Consider the following 22,099-nt stretch of genomic DNA (forward strand, 5'->3'; position numbering starts at 1 on the left):
AATATTTAACAACCATGGCTGTTGAAATAAGTGACATAATAGAGGAGATAAATGGCAGCAGGCTGCGGCTGGGGAGAACACTGGCTGGGGTCTGCTGGGACCCATCAGAGCCTGCTGTGCGCAACCCCCGGAGGGGCTGACACACCTGGTGGGGTGGGTGGGAGGGTGTCCTGCCAATGGGTTTCAGCCCCGGGCAAGTTCGCTATGGATTCACTGTGACCAAAGGAATCGACAGCAAAACGTTCTTGGGGGTGTGAAAGGGTTTATTACTTGCTTGCTGTCCGGCGGTAGGTTGAGCACCAGCATCTCTGCCTCCGCCCAGAGCACTGGGCCGAGCTCTCTGTATAGCGCAGCAATAGCTCATTGCCTACAGGTGTGGAAGCGGCAGCCCAGCAACAGGCTCGTTACAGCATCAGGTGGTTTAAGTTCAGTGAGGATCCTGGCCGTAGGAACCCCAACTTCCCCACAGAGGGGCAGCAGACCTCAGAGGAGGACGTGCTGGGGTCAGACCCCATCGGGAAGCACAGAGACCCGGATAGGAGCCCTGCCCGGGAGGAGCAGGGGTGTGGTGAAGCCACCGATCCTGGACAGCCCGAGGCTGTGATCTGGAAACACCGTAGAAGTCATGCCTCCATCCCGAAGCTCAGGACCCCGATTTCCTACACGAGTGAGCGGCAGAGCCGAGAGGCAGTCGGGTCCCGTGCAGAGGAGCTCTGAGAAAAAGAGGACCAGGAGCAGAGTGACATCCCTGCAGACAGGCAGCAGCTAGCAAGGGGCCCACAGATTGACTGTATCAGTTGCCTTGTGCCGCATGACAAGTCACCCTCATGCTTAGCGGTTCAGATCAGTAACTGGTGACCACCTGATGTGGGGATCGCCTTCAGGAGCGGCACACTTGGGAAGCAGGGTCTTGGATTCCTGTGCGGTCAGGTGTTTGCCTGGGTTGCTGTGCTCCAAAGGCTGGGCTCAAGGTCCACCTCCCAGGTGACCAGCTCCCATGGCACGAAGCAGGGCCATCCGCGTGCATCTCTACGACGCTGCTGGACGCCCTCACGACATGGCTGCCGGTTTCCCCCAGTGTGAATGCTCCAGGAAGCCACGGCGTGCCTTCTGTGTGGTCCCTTTTATGACCTAGCCCAGGAGCCAACACTGCAGTGCCCCCCGTGCTGCCTATCACAGCCGTCAGCCCGGTCTTGGGGTGGGCGGAGGCCATGTGTGAGCAGGAACGCTGGATGCCGAGGATTCACGCACCACCCCGGAGGCTGGCTGTCACAGAGACAGAAACACTACTGAGCAGCCCAAAACAGGCTTCAAGACAGAAAGAAAAGGATGCAGAACATGAAAAGACAATATAACTCAGAATTAGAAATAAAATGAAAATTATTTTGGAAACCAAGATTAAGCCAGAGGGAACATGGAGTGAATAAACACAAAAGAAAGCATTTTGAGAAAAAAAGAAATGAAGAAACACATGGAAAGGATTCAAGAGAAAATGGCAAATGCAGAAAGCAGGCACAGAGCCAGTGGAAGCTTCTCCAAGAAAAGGTATCTTTCTGGCCCAAAATGCTCAACATCAGTGGAATGCAAATCGGAATGGCAACAGGATTTCGCTTCATACCCACCAGATGGTTATAATAAAAAGGTGGGGAAGAACAAGTGTTGGTGAGGATGTGGAGAAGTTGGGACCCTCGTTGGGGACTCCGGAGAGGGCCACACGGTCCAGCTGCTGAGGTGACAGCTGGGCAGTGCCTCCAGGCAGTAGCACAATTTCCATCCGATTGGCATTTACCCACGAGAGCTGAGAACTGTGTCCACACAAAAACAGGAGCCTTACTAGCAGCCTTACTATTATTCATAATAGACCCAAAGTAGAAACAACCTACGTGTCCATCAGCTAATGAACAGAAGATGGTATACCTGTGTGGCATGTGATGGACTGTTGTTCAGCGATACGAAGGCCTGACGTCCGGCCACAGGCGGCAGCATGAGTGGATCCTGCAGACATCACACTAGGTGGGAGCGGGCAGTCCCAGGAGGCCATGTGTCGTGTGACTCCACTTCACGAAGTGCCCAGACTCAGGAAATCTGCACAGACAGAAAGTGGAGCCGTGGTAGCCGGGGGCGGGGGCTGCCACAGGTAGGAGGCCACGTGTTGGGGCAATTGTGATGTCCTAAGTGTGGGTTATGCCGATGGTCTGGTTGCACCACTTTGCAAATACACTAAAAACCGTTGGATTGTACATTTGAAATGGGTAAATTAAATGATTTGTAGATCGTATCTCAATCAAGGTGTTCAGAAAGAAAGAAAAGGAGCCGACATAGATGTAATAGGAGTTCCTGGGAAAAAAGCAAAGCTCTGGAACAGAGCAAATGCTAAAAATTGAAATCCAAGACAACTTGTGTGACATAAAAAGACTTGAAATTTCTATACTGAAAGGCCACACCACGTACTCAGGAAAGCTGACCCAGAACGACCGACACTGAGACGTATTTTTGTGAAATGATTGGGTCCTGGGTCCTGGAGTCACCTAAAGCCACCGCCGAGGGACCCCAAGTTTCTCTGGGCTTCTAACCCCCTGAGGGGCAGGGACCCCTCTGTGGCCATGCTCCTGGGAGACGGAGCGGGAGGCAGAAGGGCCTGGAAACAGTCCACACAAGGTGGGCTCGAGGGGGCAGGCCAGCAGGTGAGCAGACTCGTAAACGGCCTCGGCTTCCAGGACACAATGTCCTCTCTGTGCCGGGCGGGGCGTGCCGCTCGTGCACCAGGTGCCCCCAGACAGGAGACAGCCAGCGAGGAGACAAGGCCCGCCTCAAGCAGTTTCTGGGGGGCGTGGAGCTGCGTGCTGTGGGGTCAGTGATTTGGAACCTGGCCTCCCCAGGCAGGCTTAAGCCAGGGCCGTCAGCAATGGGGGCAGCATCTCCATAAGCAACGCCTATGTGTTGGGCTCCTGGAAGCTTCCAGAGGCTCTGGAAGGCTGCCCTCCATTCCATCTTAGGTGGGCAAGGCTGGGAAGGGGCGGCCAGGGACCCAGACCCCTGCCTCCCAGCTAGGGGCTTCCCTGCTAACCTGGTGGGGTGGCTGTGAAGGGCTGTGGGCCCTGCGCACCCTGTGTCCACTTGGTCCCTGATAACTGACCCTGTGCTGCTGGGCAAGGTCCTGCAGCTGGGTCTCTCCCAGGGCCTCTGGGATTTTCTGCCCCCAAAGGTAAGGGGGCTCTGGCCAGAGAAGGACGACTTGCCCCTGCCTGTCAGTCCTGAGGGCTTGGCTGGCCTCTCCCGGGTGCAGGCCCCAGCTGGCTTCCAGAGGCACTGCCCAGTGCCCCCAGGCAGCTGGCAGGAGTCAGCACCCAGGAGGGAGGGAGGAGGGAGGTGCCTGTGGGGGCATGCTGGGCACCTGGCCTGCCAGGCGCTCAGAAGGCCAGGGCTGTGGGACAGCTGGGAGAGGCCTCTGGGGGCAAGGAAGCCCCTCTTTGGGCTGGGGTGGGCTCCGGGGCTCTCAGGGAGTGGGGTCCCCTTGTAGTGTCTCTGCCCACCTGGCTCTGCTCACATTTCCAGGACGGGGTGCTCGCTCCTCCTGCCAGTGAGTCTGGCCTGTCACCCCCTCCCAGGCGCCAGGTAGGCCTCAGACTACTGCCAGCCCCCACTCCCAGACAGCACCCAGGGGCCCCGAGGCCCCAGGCCAGCTCTGGTTTCCATGCTGGGCCTTTTCCAAGGCATGTCTTCCATCCTGGTACAAAGGCTTCTTTGCCCGCTGCCCTCGGGCTGAAAGGAAGGGACTCGATCACTTTGCCCAGAGCATGCCCAGGGCCTGGAGGGGGTCCTCAGGGTGAGCCCGGTGACCCCTGCGCGAGGCCCCTAGCTCCCTGGCTGGCAGAGCTCCAGGTCGGGGCCTGGCGTGAAGGGTCCCGTCCTGTCAGATGGCCACTGACAGCCTCTGGCGTGGTGGTGATGGGCAGCCTGCTGTGCTTTCCTGCACAGTGTCCCGCACGGGAGGTGGGGAGGAGAAGCACCATCCTGAGCACCTACTGTGTGCTGGCACCACAAGGACCTGCTGGCCTTCCAATCAGAAGCCATCAAAACCCTCTCTCCACAGAGGGGGAGACAGACCCGTGGCGGCAAGGTGGTTCTGGGAGGAGCTGGGCTGTGGGGGTCGGATCTGCTGTGCCCCCGGGAGGCGGGCCCTCGGGCCCTCTGGGCTGGGGGCTTCTGGTGGCCCCATGGCTGCTGTGCAGGGTGGCTGGGGCCTCGCTCATGGGCTCCAGGACCCCCACCCCACCCTCCTCCTGACAGGCCTTGTGCCTGGGGTGTCTGCTGTCAGCTGGGTGGGAGCCATGGGGAGCCCGAGGGAACTCAGGACCCCCACGTGCCCTGGCAGAGGCTAGGATGGGGGGATTCTGGCTTGCAAGCCAGAGGGTCGGCCTCGACCCCACCAGCCACTGTTACCTGCAGGTGGGACAGGCCATCTGAGGCCAGGACACGGCCATGGCTTGGTCACAGCTCCCAGCGGCTGCACCAGGGCTCTGTCTGGGTGGCCACCAGGGGTGGGGACCCCTCCCCTGCTCTGGGCAGCCCAGTTGTTCCCTGAAGGGGCATGGGACGCCCTCCCCTGGAGCCTGGGGGCAGCCGCTCTGCGGAGGGCCTGAAGGTAGATCAGGTGTCCCCGCCCCCAGGCCGCCCCCAGGACCTTAGCCAGGTGGGGGTCCTAGCAGGGGCCCCCCCTCCCTTATGGGGGGAATCCACCTAGCTATGGGGCCCCTACATTTGGCCAGCGCTCCAGGCCATCGTGAGGTCCCCATTCTCCCAGACCCAGGGGCCCTGCTCGAGGGAGGGGTCAGTGAGAGCCGGGGGCTGGCCAGTGCCCGCAGCCAAGCCACTCCACCGGGAGATGGGGAGCCGGCGGCAGGGAGGAGCTGAGCCAGTCGCCAGGGCCCCAGCGGCCCCAGCCCCACCCCCAGCAGGTTGGGGGAGCCCCCCTGTCGCCGGTCCCCGCCAGGGCAGGTGCAGGGAGACCGTCTGCTGGCTCCGCAGCCGTTCGGGGGCGAGGCGCGCCCTCTGGTGGCGAGAGGCGGCGTCGCCGTCTTGTCTTAGACCATGGGTCGCCCCAAATCAGGGCGGGGGTGCAGGGTGGCGGTCTCCAAGCCCGAGACAGCCGGGAGGGCCTCCCCGGGCTGAGCGGGAGCGCTCAGCTTTGGGGAGCGAAGTTCAGCACCCTGACTTGCACAGGCGCCGCCAGCACCGGTGGCAGGTGGCTCTGCAAGTCCGCGCACCTCAACGGTCATTTTTGCTGAATCTGCGAGTTCTGGAACTGCTGTAACAGAATCCCTTTGGCCGCATGTACGTACTTGGGTGAACAGAGTCGCTCAGTGCTGACATCTGTAAAACCCAGCAAGGAGAAATAAATTCAATACTGAGGGCTGAATCTTTCAAAAAATAAGTAACATTCATCAGAGGGGGCGGGAGTTAAAAGGAGAACAGCTCATCCATTTCATTGAGAGGCATTTCCAATGAAATGTACTTTCTCCAACAACTTTTAAACAAAATGGGTAATGTAAATTACTTAAAGATAAATCTGTGATTTTGATTAGCTGTGAGCTAAAAATTGTAAACATGACTAAACCCAGCAGAAACATCTGAAGATGATCAAGGGCCTCCTGAAGTAGAGAACAAAAAGTATAAAAAGTGACATTGCAGTCTGTGTACATCTTTTAATTGCAGGAAAGTATGATGACTGATCAATGAGAGTCTTCTAAGCACAAAATATATCCCATTAGGGCAAAATTCTGTGGGCAGAGTGGCATGCTGATGCAGGAAAAGGGGGAAAGAATTATGCCCGTTAAAGAGCTGCCCTTTTAGAATTGATGACGGGGGTGGGGGTGGGGTGGTTAGATCACAATGATGTTTAGCTTTTGTTGTATACATTTAAAAGACTGATCTAACACTTATTTTCAAAATGTCAACATTAACTGTGCTTACATGCCACGACATGGGGGAATCCCAAACCCATTGTGCTGAGCAAGACACCTACACAAGAGAACACCTTTGGCATCATCCCTCAGATGTGGAGTTCTGGAACAGGCAGACCCAGCCTGCGGTGGCCGGAAGTCCCATCAGCGGTATGCCTTTGTTAGAAGTCATGGACAGGCAGCTCGGATGGCCTGGCCCTTCCCCACCCTCTACCCCCCAGCCCCAGCCTCCACTAACCTACTTCCCGTCTCTATAGATCCCCTATTCTGGGCATCTCATATGAATGGGATCTACAGGAGGCAGTCCTCGGACTGGCATCTTTCACTTAGCATCTGTGCTGTGAGTATCCATGCTTCATTCCCTCTTATGGCTGAATATTCCCTGTATGTGCATTTTTCCTTGAAAGGAAAAAGATTGAACTTTGGTTAGGTGATGACCTGTCTCCTGGAGAGCTGGAGCGGAGTGGGCACATCTCTGCAACTTATTTTGAAATATGTTAAAATAAGGCCGCTGAGGGATGGGGAGAGGTGGGGAGGGGTAAAGATCGGAGGCGCCTCATGGCTGGTGGACTCCGAGGGGGGTACATGGCACCGCCATGCAATTTTTTCAACTTCGCTTTGTGTTTGACATTTTCCCTAGTAAAAGGGCGAGGAAACGTCTGAAGAGTGCTGGGGAAAGAATCGCAGGCTTTGGATGCCGGGCGGTCCTGCTGCCGGGCCCCCACGGCTGCTCCCCACGTCCCTGACCTCAAGGAGTGGCAGCCCCAGGCCCCTGCCTGCGCGCCGGTGGGCAGGAGGGGGTGAACTGGACTGAGGAGGCCTGGGGCTGACTCCCAGAGTAAAGCAGATCCGTCCCTTCTGTAGTTTAGCAGAAGTCATGTGTTCCTTGCAAAAGCCTGGATGATACAGTGATAAGTGTGTCACTGGACTGTCACTCAAAGGGGGTGGAGCACAGAGAGGGAGGAACCAGGACCTCCTTGTGAGTCTCGGTTTCTTTCTACTTCCAGCTTCTTAGAGGGAAGCATAGTTTTACCTCTTCTTGCTTTCTGTCCGAACCGCCTAAGGCTATCCATTGTCCTCAGAGGGCCACTTTGGCTACACCCCCAGGTTTTGACATGTAGTGTTTTCATTACCAAATTTATCAAGAGTCTAATTTGATGTTTCCTTTCTTCTTCAACTCAGAGGGAGTGTGTCCTGCCTTCCACCAGCGATGGCAGCTGAGGTTTACCACGCTGTGTGTGTCACCTGCTTCATCCCGTTTAACCCTCAGGGCAGAGGTGTGCAGGGGGAAGCGTGGCCCTCCTTCCACACAGAAGTGGCATGTAAGTGGCTGAGCGGGTTGGATGTACTCTGCTACACCAAGCTGATGAGAGGTTAGACTTTAAAAAATATTATCCGTTGCTAATTCCATTTTCTGGGTGCATGTTCAGGGGACACTGCTGACAGGATTTCCCCAGGAACCTATTGAGATTTTCCGGGAGTTCTCACACATGCTCTTTGTTGATGGGGAAGTCTGTATACCTATTAATTTATAGTGGTTGATGTGTTCTACTAATAGTCCCTTTTCCTTCACTCATTTTTGATCTGGCAATTGCTGTGCAAGGTGTGTTGGGCTCCTGCTGTAACTGTCATTTTGGCAAATTCTCCCTGGTTTTCTAGCAGCTTTTCCACATCTGTTTTGGGGCAAAAGGTTAATAACTGTGATGTGGCCTCAGTGGACATGTCAGCCTGCTGGGGGCTCTTCCGTGGTCTCTGCCAAGCCTAGCATCTAATTTCTAAATTTAATTTCCTACAAGACTCTGTGTGGGATTTTGCTCCCTAAATATTTTAGAAAACAAAACCAATCATCCCAGACTTACCCCAGTAAATAGAATTCTGAAGCTAAAAAGCACAGGTGATGCCTGAGTGGGGTTGATGGGGCCTCTCGCTCCAAGATCCGCTGTCCTCTGCCCCCACCCCCAACTGGAGCTCCTGGGATGGTGTAAATAATCAGCAGACACTTCTTCTTGGGCTCAGTCCCCAAATCCCACGGGTGCTGGGACTTCTGATGCTGGGACTTTTCAGTGTTTGCTGCTGCCAAGCCCATGGTTCGTGGTTCTCCACTGAGATGTGCAGCAGCTGTGGGGGTGACCCCTGGGAGGGGCGGCTGTGGGCTGGGGCCGGGGAGCCTCACATACCAGGCAGTGTTTGTTGTCGGCGGCTCTGATCTTGTGATGGGGCAGCAATCAGCCACAGCTGTGATGGGCAGCTTGGCCTCCTCATGGTTCAGGGAGGTCACAGGTATGGGGACAAGACATGAGGGACTCAGAACCTGGTGCACTGACCCCAGCTGGTGTCCTGGGATGGCAGGCTGGCTACCTGCGATGGTCAGTTTTGCATGTGAACTTGGCTGGGGCACAGGGTGCCAAGATATTTGGTCAAATAGTCTGTGGGGTGATTCTGTGGGTGAGATTAACATCGGAACTGGTGGACTGAGTAAAGTAGGGTGCTCTCCCAACGTGGGTGGGCCGCGCCCCGTCAGCTGAAGGACTGGCTGGACCCCAAAGGCTGAGGAAGAGGGAATGCTCTCTGCCTGACTGTCCTGACCCGGGACGTAGCGGTCTCCTGCCTTTGGACTCGGACTGAGGCTGGGACTTATGCTGTGAGCTCTCCTTTCGCTCAGGGCTCCAGACTGAGACTCACAGTATCAGCTCTCCTGGGTCTGCAGCTTACTGGCTGCAGAACCTGGGGCTTGGCAGCCTCCGTAACTGCATGAAGCAGTTCCTTACGATAAATCTCTTTACAAACACACACACAGGCCTTATCGGTATTGGTTCTGTTTCTCTGGAAAGCCCTCCAGAGAAGTGCTTATGTTCTACTCACATACACTGCTACTACGTATAAGAATTCCTTTTCTGTGCCACTTATGTTCTGGACTGCTGGCCCCTCAGCTTGCCTTTATGTGCTGGGATGCTCGGCCTGGCTCCCCTGCACGCAGACCCCTCTGTCTGCAGAGGCCCCTTGCGGGCGGTCTTGTGTGCATGTGCCCCACTGGTGCACGTGCAGGGCATTGCTGCTCAGTTAGAAGGGTTGCGCAGGGTCTCTTGTTTTCTCAGAGGCCAACCTTCTCTGGGGCCTGCAAACAAGGTGGATCACACCTTTAGGTAGAACACCCTCTTTCTTCCTTTTAATACTTTTGCCTCAAAATCTACTTGGATATTAATATTGCCACTGGTTCTGCCTTAAAAAAATTCACCTGATGTATCTTTGTTCATCCTTATGTATTGAACGTGTGTCATTTGTTTTTTTAAACAAATCTCTTGTGAACAGCATGGTCGTATTTAAAAAAAATCCAAGTTGAGAGCCTTTGTCTTTTACTGGGAAAATTTAGCACATTGTGCTGACTATAAATTTGGCCTTAAACTGCCACCTAATTCTATGACTGTGGGTCATTTTGCCTTCTTGTTACAGACCCCCTTCAGAGGCGGTCGATATGTGCCACCCCAACCCCGTAACTATCTTTTGGGCGAAGGTTATTTTCCCCAGGTGCAAAGAAAAGAAATGAAATAACTTTCCAACATCACAGAGTGGGTGACTAGTGGAGTTGGGATAGACAACGGGTCAGTGTGGAGGTTTCATATTCCATTTATATGTTATTCATGGTCAGCCTTAAATGCTTAAAAAAAAATCAAAGCATGTTTTCCATCCACATTACCTATTAACTACGTCTGTTTCCTCCCTTTGAAGGTGATGAGACATCCAGAGGCCATTCATCCTTCGGCTTTTCGTCCCCATCTCTTGTTTGGCTGACTCCTTATGGAATTTTAGTTTCTAGCTGTTGTTAATACTTCTTATCTGAAATTTCTACTATTTGAGGGATCCTTTCTTAATAATCACATTAAACTGTGTGACAGCATTACTGATAGTTAAGAATAATTATGTTTCCTGATTTATTTGGTCATCATGATTTCTTGATTTTCATTTTTTCCTTTCTTGAATTAAATTTTTTATTTTGCCACCATATATACTTGAATGCTTTTGTTTTTCTAGACAAAGTTCACTTTATTAGTCCTCATGTATCTGACAGAACTGTTTCCTCTTCACTTTTGAGTGATAATTGTCCTGGGGGTAGTGTTCCAGGATCCCAGTGTTTTCCTCTGAACGATATTTTCCTTTGAAAGATGGTGCTCCATCGTCTGTTAGGCCAGTGAGTCGCTGTGACGTGCCCCACTTCACGGGAAATCTGTTTATTCACAGTGGCAGCTTTTCTTTTTCGACTCTGGAGTTCAGAGATTTCACCTGCTTGTGATGGTTTTGTGTCCTTTTATTATTATTCCTGCCTGGTGTTCAGTGGCCATTATGACCAGGCATTCAGTCAGCCAAGCAGGACCTCAAGTCTTTGTTCAGATCAGAAAAATGTTCTTTATTATTTTTAATTAAAAAATTTTTATTGTTAAAATTTAAAATGCATTTTATTTCTAAATAAAAATTGCATATATTTAAAGTATGGAACATGATGACTAGACAAGTACATACATAATACAATGATCACTACACTCAGGCTAATTAACATATCATCTGCTCACAGAGTTACCATTTATGTGCGTGCGTGCGTGTGTGTGTGTGTGTGTGTGTGTGTGCACTGAGAGCGCTCTCACACATAACCAGCACTAGTACAGTGTCGCTAACCACAGTCACCATGCTGGACCTTGATCTTCAGGCTTATTTATCCTACAAGGAAAATTTTCCTTAAAAGTATATATATTTTCCCCCATTTTTCCTATTCCCCATGTTATCTTCCTAGGGCATCTATTATACAGTTATTGGATCTTCTCTTACTGTATCTTATCTTACCTTTTTCTAGAATGGTTTGTTCAGCTGCAAGTAACAAGCTCCAAGTCTAAGTGGTTTAAAGATGGACGTTCACCACATACTCATCAAGCAGCTGAAGGACGGTGGTCGTCAGAGGGGTTTGCTGGCTGGACAACCTCTGCTGGGACTGAGGCTTTTGTATCGCAGTGGCCTCTGCGAGCTTTCCTCCTGTCGGCTGCAGTGTCCCGTTACCTTACGTCTCTCTCACCTTGTGTACCCGTATCCTGTGCCCGTTGCCTTCCTGTTCTCTCCCTGCTATTGTCAGGAAGGAAGACAAGCATGAGTGAGTGGGGTGAGAACAGAGCCAGCAGAGCCCAGTAAAGGGGGTGTGAAGATCTGACCAGACAGAGGGCCGGAAAGGAGCCACAGAGTTAGTGAGTTAATGATTAGTTGAAGTTTCAAAGGCCTGCAGTGACTTGGAATGTCTGGATATTCTCCAGATGAAAGACAAGTCCCCAGATAAAGAAAAGTCAATCAGGGGCTTCTCTGCCCTCCTCATGAGGGTCATGCCATCGTAAACCTACTCAGCCTGTGAAAAAGACGTGCTCAATGCCCAGCTTATCCTTTAGCTTAATGTACACACTGTTCTTCCCACCCCTTAATCAATTAAGTATCTTTGCAGCCAGGACAGGAGACAGACCTCCGAAGTGTAAATGAACCTATGTGGATAAAGAATGCCAAGATCCAGGCCAACACACTCACTTAAATAACCCCATTTTTAAGACAAAACTTCAAAGGAATTATGAATCACCTGTATACATCATGCTTTATGCTGACCGCTACCCAAAAGGCCCTATGAAACCCCAAACCCCAAGCCCTTAAGCGTGTCTCCTCTCTGAGGTTGCCTGTGCTGGCCTTTCTTTGAGGGTGTCCCTCTGTCCTACTCTGGATAAGTAGGGAGGGGCTGCTGAGAGCTCTGACCTGGGCTGGCAAGTTCCTAGCGCCTGGGTGCTCGGAACAGGACTGCGGCTGGGCACTCATGCCCCTTAGCAGCCTGCCTGAAAAATCCCCTTTCTTTGCTTTGGGAAGTTCTCAGAACGTAATCTCACTCCGTCCAGCGCTCCGTGGCTCCCCCCAAATCCTGGGGTGGTGGGGGCCTCGTCCCCAGCGGTGCAGATCCCAGCGGACTCCGGGTGGGCCTGGCCTCAGGCGTGGGCAGGGGATGTGCTCAGAGCCGCGCAGGAGTTGAACGAGCTTCCCCTCCCCCGTTTGCTCTCCGCGCCAGCAGGGCTGCTCCGCTTCCCTGCTGTTCCCGCTTTAATGAATTCCTTTCTCACCTTTCACTGATTCCCTGCGTCTCCGAACTGAGTTTCTTCCCAACGCTGAGTTGACCTGTCCGTACGTGACCCCGGGGCCGCAGGTGTCGGGCTTCCGGCTGTGTGCGTGTACTTGTGCGGGAAGGACTGGATCGCTCAGGCTTCATCACGGATCCTACAACCAGCGCACGGCGGGCGGGCTGCGGCGCGGGGCCTTCCGGCCCCCCCAGAACCACCGCCCGGCGCTTGGGGGCGCACAGGGCTCGGGCCGCAGCGGCAGCGGCGCCCGGCAGACCCGCCGCACCCGCAACCCCCCGCGGCCTCGCTGCCGCCCGGCTGCACTGGCCACGCGAGGGCGCCCGAGCTCCGCCCGCGGGCGTCCAGGCCGAGAACCCGCCCTCCCCGGCGCTTCCGCGGGCTGCGTCCCCGCCCCTGGTCCCGGCAGCAGCCCCCTCGCCGCGGGAAGAGCGCAGGCCTGGGGGGCTTCCTGGGGCCGCAGCCGCGTGGGGCCTGGGCACGAGGCCGGGAAGCGGCTCCCGCAGACAACCGTGGGCCCGAGCTCACCCGCGCGCGGGGTCCCCGGTCCCGGGGCGGGTTCCGCCGGGCTCCTCCCCTCCGCAGACGGGACGGAGGGACCCGGTGAGGGCCGGATGCTGCGCGAGCCGCGGTATTGATGCGGGCCTGGGGTGGGGGGCAAGGGGCGAGCCGCACTGCCTGTTAATATTTATTAAAGCCACAGCCCCGTCATTCAAGAGCCTCATAAATATTAATTTCCGATTAAACATTTATATGAAGGAGATTGCTTCTCCTCCCGTCCGAGAACCTGTTCGAAGCTGGGGCTGGGGCGGCCGTGGGGGGAAGCGGGGTTCCCACGGGCCTGGGCGGCTGGACGCAGTCCCCCGCGCTGCGGTGGAGGCGGTGCCCAAGCCCCGCAGAGCGGCCCCTGCTGACCAGACACGGCACCCTCGGGGTCCCCGTGGTCAGCCCTCCTGGGTCTGGCTGCAAAGTCAGTGTTTTGAGCTGTCCACCTGTGGCGCCGACCAGTCACGTCCACCGTAGTAGGATCTGCTCGGCAGAGCCGGGGGGTGAGGGCCTGGCAGGAGAACGCAGGCAGCAGATGCCTGGCCTGTGCGGGGGCTGCCCCTCCGGCCCAGGCTGGGATGCCCTCCCCTGGGTTCGCCGGGGCTCCCGGGGCCAGCGGCAGGGGGCTCCGGGCTGCCGCCAGTTGTCGCCCACTCCGCAGCATCTTTCCTGCTGGTTTTGCGTGTCAGCCGGGAGGAGTGTCCCCGATGCCCCTGCTGGCCAGCCTGTCCACACGGCGTCCTCCTCTCTGTTCCCTCTGGGCCCCTGCGCAGAGCTCCCACCTGCCATCTGGGAGAGGTGTGGACCTGGTACAAAGGCGGGTGCACGTGTGTGTTGGGGGGCACTTTGTGCGTCACTTATGGAGGGATCTGGCACCGGACTGCATAGACCCTTACACCCTGGGGTCCTGCTACGTCCTGCCCTTTATGAATCTTGGTGCTGAGGACCCTTCTGGATGGCTGAGGATTTCTGGGATCCCCGAGCCACGGGGCGCTTGCTTTCCGAAACGGCGCTGCCACGTGACCCCCATCCTGCACAGAGGCCCCCCTCCCATGTCCTCGCAGGCCCCACACGGGCTGACTCCCAGCGGCCCTGGCCTCCGGGTGTGCCCCTCTGATGACCGGTGAGTGTGGGGCCCTCCTCCGAGGGCGCCGTCCCCACGGCCTCTCCTGCACACCAACCTTCAGCCCCTCGGGATCCAGCTGACATGGGGCAGGGGTGGGTTCCAGCTTTCTCCCCAGCGGGGAAGCCGTTCGCCCCAGTCCTGGGTCCCCCTTGATGTGCGGGTCTCCTTTACCTTAGTGGGTCCTGTGTCCCCAGTCCTGTTCAGGGGTTCAGCTTGCTCCTTGGTCCCCGGGGCTGCTGTGGCCTTCCGCCCTGTCCTCGGTCTGGCGCCGCGAGCCCCTCGTCTTTCCCCCGTTTTCCGTCTGCGTCTCTACTCTCCGTCCACGGCGGGTTTGTAACGGGGCCAAGAGCTTCTCTGAAGAGCCCGCTGGAACTGCGCTCAGCGAGACGTCGACCCAGACCGACCTGGGCGGAGCTGGTGGCCGCCGTGGGGTCCCGCGTGCGGCTGCGGCCCTCCGCCCCTCCCCGGGGCTGCGGCCTCGGTGCAGTTCCAAAATACTCTCCCCGCAGCGGCCGCTCTTGGGTCATCTAGTCCCCGGCCCCGCTGCGGCCTCCGCTGCCCTCTGAACGCGTGTTCCTTTCTGGCGGCCTGTGGCTGGCCTGGCGTCCTGTTGCGATGTCTGGACGCTCCTCCTGTGATTCGGGAGTCTGGGGGGCTGGCGACTCTGCTCTGTCACCCGGGACGCCGGCCCGAGCCGGGCTGCCCCCCCCATCTTCACTCCTGGTTTTCGTGTCTTGCATGTCCCCCGACTTCCAGGAACGACAGGGATAAGGACTCTCTTGACTTACTTCTGCTCTCGAAGTCTGATGTTTCTGAGGGTGTTTGGGAAATAGATTTTTTATCAAATTAACAATGTTCTCTTGTATTTAAGCCCTCTGAGAGTTCTTAGAAATTACAAATAGGTGTTGAACGTTATGCACTCCTCTCTGTGTCTGCTGAGATGACTCGTGTGGGCTTTTGGTGTGTGTGTTAGTCCTTTCAGGGGGTTTCGTGAGGTCACACAAACGTCCCGACCCAGTGACAGGCTGTGTCACCCCCAGGATGCACACTCTGCTGGAGTGTTATTATTATTTTAACTACATTTCATCGAATGCCATTGATCATAAGGTGTGCCGTTACTTTATGTACCTCTGAGAAAGATAAATGGTGCCTATAAAACGGTGGCACAGACTTCCTCACGTAGGAGCTGTGCTTTATATTTGTCTGAGAGCTCCTTCAGACTTATTTAATCATGGGATTTTATCACAGCTCATTCTATGCATTTGAAAACAGGAAAATAAAAACAAAATAGATGCGTTCAGGAGCAGCCTCACTCTCAGAAAGGCACAGGCCCTGTTGAGGGGATGCTGGCCCCCCGATTGAGCCCCATCCCTGCCCCTCCACAGAGGTGGCTGGTGCTCTGTGCAGAGCCTCTGGGCCTACTGGTCTACCTGGTGGCCGGCCTCTCTTGAGCCACCTCATCAGCATAAGCTCAGGTGTAATCGAGGGCACCTGAATAATGGACATTCCTGTCATACAGGGGCTCTGCCAGCACCCCAGACAGCCAGCAGACCAGCCATGATGCCACGCAGCTGCTCTCAAGGAAGCCTGGCAGGGAAGAAGGGGAGCCCACTGCGGTTCAGGTAGCTTCCCTTTACTCAGGATCCCTCGGCACTGCTCAGGGTTGAATGAGCTGATCCCGTCTTCCATGTTCTTCGTGGGCATTTGCGCAGGGCAAGTGAGCCTGGAGGGCTGTGGCCCCGCTGCTGACGGTGTGGCCCAGGGGGAGGCATGTGCTGAGCCAGGGCGTCCGGAGTGACTGGGTGGGCAGCTCCAGGACCCCGTGCAAGGTGTGCCCTGGAATCCCCATCTGTGGGTGGAGAGGGAGCCCGCGCTCCGTACTTCCTGCCCCCGAGGGCAAGTCATCTTGCAGGCTGAAGGGATAGCATGTATGAGCCCAGGGCCAGTCCCCGTGAGACAGGGGCTGTGGGCCTGACAGAGCAGCGTGAGGGGCTCCGAAAAAACAAAGCAAGGGAATCCATTGTGGGATTTGCTCTGGCCTGCTGGGGGGCCAAGCTTATTCTTCTGACTTTACCCAGGGGCTGCTTTTCCTCCTCCAGCCCTAATCAAGTGATCTGCAACCTGGGCCATTTAGCAAGCAAGCCCAAAACAATGTAGTAAAAACAGGAAGGATTTCATCTTAAAGATAAAATTGCATTTTTTAAAAGTATAATCATTAAACAAATTGAATAATGAAAAACCTATATATTAAAAAACCCTACTAATTTAAAGAATTTTAAAGCTGATTTTTACTTTATGTTCAAGGACCTGATCAACCAACATTTTGCCAACTGCTCTAGAGCTTGTGAAAACAGAGAAGTACAATTCCAATTCATTTTTAAACAAATTTCTTAAATTGTAAATTATGACACTATAGAGCAATTGCATGAAGAGAAAATGTACAGATTGATGAATTACTATAATTCAAAACCTTGCATAACCCCCACCCAATATTGCCCTAATCCAGGAGTCACTAGGTGTCTTTCCAATGAAAACTGGCTGCTTTTCCCTGAAGGTAACCACCATCCTGACTTTTAGATGGTCACGTCCTTACTTTTCTTTCTTTTTTTTTTTTGAGAGGGCATCTCTCATATTTATTGATCAAATGGTTGTTAACAACAATGAAATTCTATATAGGGGACTCAATGCACAGTCATTAATCAACCCCAAGCCTAATTCTCAACAGCCTCCAATCTTCTGAAGCATAACGAACAAGTTCTTACATGGTGAACAAATTCTTACATAGTGAATAAGTTCTTACATGGTGAACAGTGCAAGGGCAGTCATCACAGAAACTTTTGGTTTTGATCACGCATCATGAACTATAAACAATCAGGTCAAATATGAATATTTGATTTTTATACTTGATTTATATGTGGATCCCACATTTCTCCCTTGTTATTATAATTATAATTATTATTATTAATAAAATGCTGAAGTGGTAGGTAGATGCAAGATAAAGGTAGAAAACATAGTTTAGGTTGTAAGAGAGCAATTGTAGATGATCAGGTGTGTGCCTGTAGACTATGTGCTAATCCGAGCTAGACAAGGGCCTTAAAACATCCACGGATGCAGAAGATTTCTCTCAAAACAGGGGGGTGAGGTTCTGAGCCTCACCTCTGTTGATCCCCAGTTTCTCACCTGATGGCCCCCCTGCGACTGTGCCTGTCTTAGGTTGTTCCTCCCTTGAGGAATCTTACCCGTCTCTGGCTAATCAGTCATCTTCCGGGGCCATACGGGGAGATGTAAAGTTGGTAAGTGAGAGAGAAGCAATATTGTTTGAAAAGGTTAGCTTTTTACTTTGCAGATTTATGCCCTGTGGCTTCTATGCCCAGCACTCGTCTCGAGGTATCTTTACCACTTGGAGGAATTATGATACCCGGTAAATTCGATGTGAGGCACAAATTATATTTAAGGGTTGTAATTAGGAAGGAAGAAGAAAAGCTATAGAAGTAGCAGACGGAAGACAACATGGGAATATTGATTATTTCTTTGACATATCTTCTTGTAGAGTAACATAAGCATGTATAGATTTTAAACTACTAATTAAATTGCACACACACATTAACATAATAGGAGTACAGCTACATAACCAAAGCAGACCTACAATTACCAGCCATCTCCAGTGAAACCAAGAAAACCAGTTAGGCACCCTAGGCATTTGTGAAAACTTATCAATGATATGATGGATATTGTCTAACTGAATTTGAATAGTTTGAGAAAAATCAGACAAATTAAAACAACACATTCCTGGGAACTGTTCACATCCCATATGTTCTTTTAACAGTAGTCTGTAAAATTGCATTTTAAAACCTAATTAGTTAAAAAGTAAGTTTCTTAACATACTCTTTAACAAATAGACAATAGCTCAGCCCACCCTGGGAGCAAAGCAGGCAGTCCTAAGTGACACACTCCCAGACCAGGAAGCTGCTATCCTGGGAGGAAATCAGAGCAGTACATTTCTTGTAACTAACCAGGAAGACTAATGAGAAACTTAATGTCTCTTCAAAGATAAACATTTTGGGACCACGTAGCAGGTCTGCATCCCTAGCCCTTTGTCTCTCAATCGCCTATAAAACCCCTAGACAACGCACCACCCCGGGCTCTCCCGTCCCCTCCCGGCGTGAGCCAGGAGCTCTGTCCTCTCACTGTATCTTTAAATAAAAGCCTCTGCCTTGCTCTCCTACCTTGAGTGTTTGCAAAGTTCATTCTTCGACTCTGCGAACAGAACCCCGGCATCACCCGAGCCCTAAGCCTCCAGCACGCTGGAGAAGTGGGGTGCGAGGTTGGCCGAGTGAGGCTGTCAGGCTGTGGTCCCCAAAGCTGGTCATCCTGGTGGAGGTGGCAAGAGGGGGCAGCCGAGCCATCTGAGCACCTTGACTGGAGCCTGCTGCCCCCTTGCCTTTTCTGGAGAGGGAATTTCTAGAAGGTAGGTTGGAGCTCGCCTCTGCTGTGTCGAGCTGGCTGCTGCTGGGAGGCGGTCGGGAAGTTCCTTAGCCTGGCACTCCAGGCCTGCTATTGGCTGAATGTTTGTGTCCTCAAGTTAAGATGTTGAGGCCCTAACCTGCAGCAAGATGGGACTTTGAGGTGGGGCCTTTGGGAGGGAACTAGGCCAGGGGCTTAGTGCCCTTGTGAGAAGAGGACAGAGATCTAGCCAAACCTCAACCCAAGATCTCCGGCCTCTGAAACTGTGAGAAATACACGTGCGTCCAAGCCGCGCTGTCCCTGCTGTGTGGTCAGGGCAGTGGATCAGATGGACACAGGCCCTCCAGCTCCTGGTGCCCTTTCCTGCTCCCGCTCCGGGGTCCCCACACCCGGACCAGCTTCCCGCCGGTCTGTCCCTGCGGGCCGCCCGCGGGCTCCCGTGCCTCCACTGGCGCGCCTGCTCTCCTGCCTGGGGCCCGGGTCACTGCAGGCCGTAGCCCTCCCCTGGCTCCTCCTCCACAGGCAGCTGCAGGGCAGGCCCTGGGCCAGGGCCTGAAGCCTCTGTCACTCAGGCGCTGTCTACCTGGAGTCTCACTTGCAAAGCAGGAAAATACTAGAACCTGTGCCCTGGGTGGGAGGGGAAAAGCCTCGGGAAGAGCCCGGGAAGGCCTCGGCTTGCCTGGCGCCAGGGAAGGTTCTGCGGCTCCTCGTGCGAGGCGGCCTGTGGGCAGGGCTGGTGATGAGCCGCTGTCTCCCAGATCCCCTCGTGCGGGGGACAGCAGGAAGAACACGGCAGAGGCGGACGTGCGTGGAGCCTGCCAGCCTCCCTTGGCTGGGACCTTTGCTGTCTGGGGTTGCCTAGGCGTCTTGTGCTCTGAGAACGGCCGGGCACCCAGTGGGCATCACCTGGCTGGATGAGTGAGTGGCTGAAAGGAGGGGTGCAGGGGTGGGTTTGGAGGGTGGAGGGGTGGCTTGCTCAGGGGAATGCTCAGAAGTAATGGGAGGGTGGTTCCGGGTGGCGTGATGCTGGGGAGGAGGCAGAACCCCACACACCTGGGCTGGCTGGTTCTCCAGGTGCCTGGGCCCAGCAGCACCCTGCCACCTGCGGGTGGGGGCCCACTTGATGGCCTGGCGCCTGCTCCCCTGAGCAGTGCGGACCCCCAGCACCGCCTTCTCACTTCCGGGGCTTTGCTGAGATGTGGGGGTGGGGCCCAGCCTGGTTAATTATTCAATGATTTAAATAAAGTAGCAAAAGGCTTTTTATTGATTTGCACATAAAAGTTATAAAGCCCAATCTATCCTGAACACGGGCAAATTAGTGGGCCGTAAAAGCTGGAGCAGCCGGCGTTTTTCCGAGAGCGTGAGGCCGGGAGTGCCAGCGGGGATAAGGGTCAGTGGGAGACGGATGGCCACCGGGCTGGGGCGGCCGGAGAGGTGCTTGGAGGGATTGAAGACGCCTCCCGCCGCGAGGCCCCAGCTATCTGGGCGGGGTCTTCAATAATGCCCCTGTGAGTATAATATCAATTCAGTCATAAATTAAAAGCAGTAGCTCTGAGGGGAGCCTGTGTGAGCCATTAAATTCAAAGCACCGTGTGAGGTGCGAGGGTGCTGGGGGTCGGGGGGGAGGAGGGGAGAGGTGTGGAGGTGGGATCCTCCCTGGTCCCGGTGAGAGGGTGGACATTACCCAGGCCTCAGTTCCTCACCCTCCCCGTGGGTCTAGGCCATGGACACCACCTGGGGAGCCCGCTGGCGGGCAGCTGAGTTGGGTGGGGAAGGACCCAAGGGGAGGGCTCTTGCAGGACTGGGGGGAGGGGGCCTCGGCAAAGGGAGGCTGCCGGAGTGCTGCCCGGGACAAGAGGCTCGGGGCTGTGTGTGGCAGCTGGAGTCCGGGGTCGGGGGTGTGGGTGTCGGCGGCCTGGGAAACCCGCAGACGTGCCCTGCAGAGCCGTGCCCAGAGTTGCCCTCTGCTCCGCCTTAGGGTGCCGCCTCAGGCTTTTCCTGACCTTTTCCTGCAACTTAGGGGAGGAGGTGGGTGGCCCCCGTGCAGGGACCCAGCGGCTCATGCAGAGAGGACGCCCCCACCCTGATGCCTCCTCCTCAGTGCCCGGGGAGAAGCCCCGCCCGGCAGCTGGGCCTCTGACACTCCTCTTGTCCTCCTGGCTGGTCTCCGGCAAGAATCCTGGGGGGCCCTGGGGCTGTGGGTGCCGGGCTGCCTGGTGGGCCTGCCCATGGGCTGGGATGTACGCTCACCCTGCCTCCCTGCCAGCCAGTGCTAGGCCAGGCTGGGGACACACAGGGACACTGGCAGCCAGGCAGCTGGGGTGATGCTAGGGACGGTTGAATGAGGTCATGAGGGCGCTGTCCTCTGTCCACTGATGGCAGGGCCCTGGTCACGCTCGGGGTGGGGCAGGCCCTGGTCCTGGCCAGGCCGGCTGGGCTGTGGGGGCAGGACACAGGGAGGCAGATGAAGGAAGGGTCCTGCCTGCCTACAAGGCCCAGCGCTTGCCTCCGTGAGGCCCTGCACGGACATGGCCTGGTCCTTCGGGCGGTCTCAGAGCTGGCCCTGCCCATCCGTGCCCACCTCTCAGCCTGCTGTAGAGACCTAGGGCCAGAGACGGCCTGGAGCTCAGCGCCTAAGCCAGGCTGATGGACGTGGGTGTGTGTAGCCACCCCGAGCCCCGCAGAGCCTGACGGGACAATCACAGGGCGGCAGATGGAGTTTCCCCATTGCAGGCGACTAGTCAGCACCCATTTGCCAGGTGCCTCTCAGCTCACCAGGATGGAAGACAGATTGGGCTGAATCTGTCAAGAACCAGGCAGAGGACTTAAGCGCCCAGAGAGGGGCAGCAGGTGCATGGAGGCCACACTGACAGGGGCTCAAGGCTGGGGCTCCACTGAAGGTTGTTCCCCCCAAGCAGGAGGCCACACGTAGGCATAAAAAAATGACAGACAGGTACTCAGCGGTTGCCTTGACCGTATCCTTGGTTCCCTTTCCAACTAGATTGTGTGTCTTTTTTCTTTTTTTATCAATTCTTATAGGAGTTCATTATATATTCTGGACGCTAATGATTCATTAGTCCTGGGCATGGCAAGAAATTTCTTGGTGGGTTTGCTCCCCCTCTGGGACGCTTCGATGCGGAGAGGTTTCACACTCAGGCCGGTGAGCTCACAGCACGTCCCCTTGCTGCTCGTTTATTTTGTGCCTTAAGAAATCTGTGGCTTCACCTGTATCATAAGCATATCGTCTCTGTGTTCTTCTGAAAGTTTGAGTTGTACCCTTCATATTTCGATCTTTAGTCCATCTGGAATTTACGAGTATTAGAAACTGTGCTGAACCTTTGCCATGTGGAAAACAGGGGTTCCCAGTGCCACTTGTGAAACCAGCCAACCTTTATACCCACACCCTATGACACGGCGGCCGTGAGCTGCATGTAGTTACTTCAGTTCAAACTAATTAATGTTACATAACATTTAAAATTCAATTTTTCAGATCAGTTGGACGGGTCACATTTCAAATGCTCAATAGTCACGTGTAACTAATAAACAATTATAAAAATGCATCAGGGTGGAAAAGATGTGGAAGCATGAAGCAGTGGGTTAAGTGGGCGGCCATATGTGGGCAGCTGCGCTGAATCAGAGGTCACACACGTACAGAACTCATTTAAAAATTATTAAGAAGTGGACCCTGCCAGCCACATTCTCTGATTAAACTGTAGTCAACTTGGAAATCAATAACCAAAGGTAACAATGAAACACATAGTTTTGAAATGAAAAATACTTGTGAATAATTCATTGTCAAAGAGGAAATCGTAGGGGAAATGAGCCAGTGTTTACATCTGAACAGTGGCTACATCTGA

General features: G+C 54.5%; 1 long non-coding RNA gene across 2 annotated transcripts; it reads left to right on the plus strand.

The window, feature by feature from the left end:
• The first annotated feature begins 203 nt into the window (after nucleotides 1-203).
• LOC108397432 (uncharacterized) lies at nucleotides 204-12,786 on the plus strand. 2 transcript variants are annotated; one of them, XR_012133615.1, is made up of 4 exons: nucleotides 204-6,113; nucleotides 6,221-6,303; nucleotides 7,146-7,285; nucleotides 10,807-12,786. It is a non-coding gene; the product is annotated as an uncharacterized lncRNA (long non-coding RNA). The 2 variants fall into 2 exon arrangements; XR_005053932.2 differs by lacking the exon at nucleotides 10,807-12,786 and adding an exon at nucleotides 9,690-9,818.
• The last annotated feature ends 9,313 nt before the right edge of the window (nucleotides 12,787-22,099 follow it).

Source organism: Manis javanica, chromosome 8 (assembly GCF_040802235.1).
Source record: "Manis javanica isolate MJ-LG chromosome 8, MJ_LKY, whole genome shotgun sequence".
NCBI lineage: Eukaryota > Metazoa > Chordata > Mammalia > Pholidota > Manidae > Manis > Manis javanica.